This window comes from Crassostrea angulata, chromosome 2, assembly GCF_025612915.1.
Source record: "Crassostrea angulata isolate pt1a10 chromosome 2, ASM2561291v2, whole genome shotgun sequence".
NCBI classification, from domain to species: Eukaryota; Metazoa; Mollusca; class Bivalvia; order Ostreida; family Ostreidae; genus Magallana; species Magallana angulata.
The window spans coordinates 51,634,804-51,640,599 of record NC_069112.1 but is presented as its reverse complement, the minus strand read 5'-3'; the positions used below and the strand labels follow the sequence as shown (position 1 = coordinate 51,640,599).

The 5,796-nt window shown below is 38.4% G+C and overlaps 1 pseudogene; it reads left to right on the top strand.

The window, feature by feature from the left end:
- Window positions 1-329: 329 nt before the first annotated feature.
- LOC128174460 (uncharacterized) lies at window positions 330-1,210 on the top strand (annotated as a pseudogene).
- Window positions 1,211-5,796: the final 4,586 nt, after the last annotated feature.

Below are 5,796 nucleotides of genomic sequence, written 5' to 3'. Positions count from 1 at the left end.
TTATCATGCCTCGATATTGCTTACTTTACACGTAGCTCTTGTAAATATGTACGGGTAGGTTTGATTTGCAGATGAACATCTGTATGCGTAGCTTCGAACATTACAATGAGCTAAAATACTTATGTTGACTGAAATTACGTTTTTTAAGACTCTTTTTTTTTTGAAAATGTTAAAAAAACTAATTAAGAAAAAAATGGACACAAATACATTTTTTATATTACAGGTTTTGATATCAATTGCGTATACTGTAAGTATATTATATATAAAGTTTCTGGTTTCACTTGTCAATATAGATACTATTTACATCCAATTCTTTATGTATTGGATAGTGTTATCGAAGAAAGGGCCGACACCATTATCTCCCCTTTGTTACGCACTTTATTACTAGAGTTAACTCCCCATTGAATATATAAATGAAAGCCCAAGCCCCGTAATCTTTCTTTCGAATTCCTGTTGCTGAGAAGAAAGATTGCAAATTATCAACTGATTGAAATGCCACCACGGCGGTCCAAACGGATGAGAATTGAGACGACAAGGGCGAGCGAAAGTAGAACGGCAAGGACCAGGGAGCAGCGACCCAATGGTATAATGGATGATGGCCCATCAGAACCGGTGCAAACCAATTCGGAGGTCACACAACCATTAAGGACAACGGCGTCATCTTCACATGCCATATGCATAGACGGTATTCCTCCAGCAGTCACATCGGTTCACAACATGCTAGGTTTGCACGTTAGAAACGCAATTAAACAAAAAATTACAGAAGGGCAGTATATTGATCTGGCCTCTCTCTGGGGATGTAAAGAAATTAATCGTAAATAATATGGGGGAAATAATATCCAAGGATCCTTACCACAAAAAGGTTGATACCACAGAACAGTGGACTGATCTCATGTTTATATTTGCCGGGATTTAACTTAGTGGCCACCCTGCTAAATCCACAGAGCTTTTGAAATACATGCAGTGTGTTGGGATGGGGGCTAATAGGGGAGCAGGGGGATGGAAAGAATACGATGTTCAGTATAGGTTACGTAAGGCTCATAATCCAGCATCATCATGGTGGGGGGGGGGAGTGGTAACAATCAACCCAGGACACAACAATCGCATTACAGGGGACCCCAGAACTCCAACAACCTGCGCCCCCGTTTTAGATTTACAAACCCACAAGGTGTGGGGCCTCGGCAAAACCCTATTAAACTCCCTGCACTAAACAAAAAGTATTTGTCAGTTTATCCAAAAACTCAGACTGCGAACAAAATATTGTTAGGATTTTCACAGGGTTTTCAAATATATTACACGGGCCCAAGAATTCATATTCAATCAAAAAATTTGATATCTGTGTATGAACATCACAACGAGCTTCAAGAAAAAATAATGAAGGAAGTAGAATTAGGACGGGTCGGGGGGCCATTTCGGTATCTACCAATTTCAAACCTCCGCATATCTCATATCGGAGTGGTGCCAAAGGGGGACAACTCTGGTTGGAGATTAATAACACACCTCTCATTTCCTAAATTCAATAGCGTTAATTTTTTCATAGAGCCAGAGGAAAACTTAGTTAAATATACTTCGTTTGACTTGGTTATACACATGATTGCTAAAATTGGTCAGGGGGCATTTATAAGAAAATGCGATATAAAATCAGCTTTTAGACTTTTGCCTTATGTCCAGGGGATTTTGACCTACTTGATTTTCTGTTTGATGATATGTACTACATTGATAAGTGTTTACCAATGGGGTGTTCTGTGTCATGTAAGGTCTTTGAAGAATTTGCAACATTTTTAAACTGGTTGGCAATAAAAAAAAATCTAATGTAGGCACAATAGACCACTATTTGGACGACTTCTTATTTGTGGGTCACAATGCTTCTGTTTGTAAGGACACCATGTCTGCATTTCATAGTATTTGTCATGATCTAGGGGTACCTTTAGCTGAGGATAAAACTGTAGGTCCTACCACTTGCTTAACATTTTTAGGTTTGGAAATTGGCACTATTGAAATGCTGGTTAGAGTACCTCATCCAAAATGTATTGAACTCCAAAATCATTTAAAACAATTGTTACCACTCAAGAAAGTCACACTTAAGCAGTTGCAATCATTGCTGGGAAAACTTAATTTCTTTACAAGGGCAATTCGGCCAGGCCGTGCATTTGTTCAGCGCCTGTATGACGCCACCATCGGTGTCACGCAACCACATCATTACCTAAGAGTTACTCAATCGATGCGAGAGGACATTTTTATGTGGTGTACGTTTTTGGAGGGTTTTAAAGGCGTGGTTTATTTCTTAGAAGAAGAATGGCATTCAGATCAAAATCTCAATTTGTTTACCGATAGCTCAGCATCTACTCAACTAGGATGTGGGGCGTATTTGAATGGGGAATGGTAATTCTTTAGTTGGCCCAAAAATTGGAAATATATCGATGGGCATCACGACATGACCCTATTAGAGTTTATCCCCGTGGTTTTATCTGTCATCATTTCGACATTTCACGTAGACAATCAGACATTGGTTGCAGTTTTGAACAAACTAACCTCTAAATCTGAGCTTGTCATGGTATTAGTTAGAACATTTGTCTTAAAATGCATGCGACACAACATTTTATTTTGCGCAGAATATATTTCAACCAAATCTAATAATATTGCTGATGCCATTTCTCGTACACAGTTGACCAGGTTTCGCCAGGCTGCACCAAACGCAAGGAGGGACCCCAAACCCATCCCCCAGATATTTCACAACATTATTTCAAGTTTGAATTTGATCGGCTGTTAGAAGCTGCAATATCAGATAACACACATAGGGTTCAAGAAGTCGGTTTACTGTCGTATCAAAAATTTTGTCATCAGTTTGCACTTGCATGTTGCATCTATCAACATCTGGTCTTGCTTTTTCAACGGTGTGTTCGTATTTGTCTGCAATTTCTCATCACTGCAAGTTACAAGGAATAGGGGACCCAACTTCTCAATTTTTAGTTACAAAGCTTTTGCAGGGCATGAAACGGTTAAATCACAATTCTGATACAAGACTGCCTATAACTAAAGACTTGCTTGAAAAAATAATTTTGGTTTTACCCACTACATGCACTAATTCTTATGAAACAAGTCTTTTCTCGGCAGCATTTTCACTGGCATTTCATGGTTTATTTCGTGTCGGTGAATTGACTGTTCATTGTAAAATTCCGAACAATATTGTACTTTGTATGGACAATCTAGCTCTAGACCCTGATAAACAGCTATTGTTTATCAATCTCAAACATTCGAAGACTGACCAGGTAGGAAAAGGTACAATTTTGCAAATTAGTAAATCTTAGGGAGTTGCGTGTTCATTCAAGCTTGTTAAGAAATATTTAAGTGTCCGTCCGTTGACTGCAGGGCCTCTTTTTTGTCACTTTGATAAGACCCCACTCACAAGATACCAGCTTACGGCAGTACTCTCAAAAGCATCAGTTCGTCTTACGTTACCGGAGAACACAAGATACAAATCTCATTCTTTTCGGATTGGAGCTAGCACTGAATTAGCATTGCAAGGTTTTTCTGCGGAAACAATTCAGAAATGTGGAAGATGGAAATCTTCGTGTTATAAGTCATACATTCGCATACCGAAATTTTAACTCAGAGGCTTTGCTTATCTATTGTATACAAACAAAAAGTGTGGTTAGTGGGGTCCTTAATACTTAATCATGCTCAATTAGAAGCATTTTTAAGACCTGGAGGTCTTCACCTGAACTTGAAAAGGCTAAATATGTCATTATGGTGGCAGGGGTACAGTGGCCTGAAATTGTCTCAAGTAGAGCAGAAGCTTAAAACCCTTGCAAAGGTAGGTCCTGCACCTAATTTCATTTTAATACACTGTGGGGGAAATGACTTAGGGGAGACTTCAATTCGAAAACTCAGGCTAGTTTGCATGAAGCTTTTTCAATTTATTCAAACCAACTTCCCACATTCTAAGGTCATTTGGTCTTGCATTTTTCCACGCATACAATGGCGTTATTCTCAAAACTCTCGTGCTATGGAATCACAACGTAAACGCCTTAATTCTTGGCCTTGCAGTATGACAGCACAATTATCCGCCATCCTGATATAAAGCGTGACTCCTTGTTTTTTTTTTGTGATGGAGTACATTGGTCAAAATTGGCTAATGCTGTTTTCCTAAATACTCTTCAGGGGGGCCTTGAGGCTATCTAAACAAAAGGGCATGCTTGCTATCCGGCTTAGCAAGCTTACCCTAGGGCACGGTTGTAAGTTAAATCCGCTCATACCCCACCCATATGGTTGCGAATTTCCCAATCTCTAAAGCTCCATAGCTGCTTTCGAGTTTGGGAACTTATGGCGTGAATGAGCGGTGCTGGTCATTTGAGACTAGTGCATGTAATATTATGTGAACATCGACCCCTGCACCTCCCATGGGTCAATCGTAAATTCTTGACTTATGTACCTCCCAGAGTCAAGGTATTAAACCTGTGAATTTTGAACTTTGAGTGAACTTTGAATGAACTTTGAACTTTGTTTGAATTTGTTGATTTATGTTAACTACATGTATGATGTTACTTCATGTGTTGAATTTTGAAATTTGGGGCATGCCCTTTGTCATGTATGGCGGCCCATTACCCTTAAACAGCCGTGCCCAATCATCGCCAGATTTGAAATAAAATTAAAGAAAATTAAAAATGTTTTACTATTTGTGTTTTGTCGCGCACTTTTCTAAGATAATATTGATCCAATTGCTTCTGCATCCATTTCAAATTTTCAGGGTACAAAATATGCTAAACACTGCAATGAAACAATTGCATCAACATGGTAATGCAAAGAATGAATGCTTTGTTATTATTACAATGTAGGTACAGTTTATCTCATAATTATGGAGAGAATTGTTTTCATGATAGAAGTTAGCGTCTTCCTGGCTCGAATCTGCTAGTTCGTTGAAAATAATATTAAGACACTTCTAAAGTTACTGAGTATAATGATCACCTATCAGCTCCAAAATTTCCGGAGTTGTTTGCTCATTCAGACAAATTTAAGACGGGGTTTAGTGTCGGCGCCTTGTTAAAGTTGATAAAATAAATATCTAAATAAAACATTTAAATCGTCATCTGGTGATATAGTGTTTTTCAAAGGTGCTTCTGGTGAGAACTGAACCGACCCCTCCCCCACAATAAGTGTAGACTCCCGGGTCCTTACTCCTTTTAAGCTCACCTGAGCTGAAAGCTCAAGTGAGCTAATCTGATCGCATTTTGTCCGTCTGTCTGTCCGTCCGTCCGTCTGTAAACTTTTTACATTTTGAACTTCTTCTCTAAATTGAAATGGGTCAATCTGACAAAGTTGAATTTGGTTGTTGTGGAACAGTTTGCGTGCAAAAGGAATATATAAAACATGCAAGATACATTAATGCGTGAAGTAAATTAAGATCAAATATTACAATGCATTGACATTTTCACCGTTGACGGTGGTTTTAGCTTGTTTTGATTTTCGTTTCGTTTTCATGAATTACGGTTTGTAACTTCGCCTGTATTTTGTCATTTTTACGTATCAATCAAATATAGACATCGGTAAATAAGACAGCTGACTGTTACTTGCGGAAAATAAGATACATTAACAGGTACGGTACTTTAACAACTAAAATACAAATTCTAATGGTGATACGGTCTTTGCGTAATAGTTGATTACTGCAATGTGTTTTAGGCTAGTTGTCAGTACTTTCTCTAGTCTATTCAGTCGGAGATTAATTTTGGTGATGGAAATACTATGTGTGTGTACATGTAGCAGAGACATAACTAATTTGTTAGCTCACCTGATGTCAAT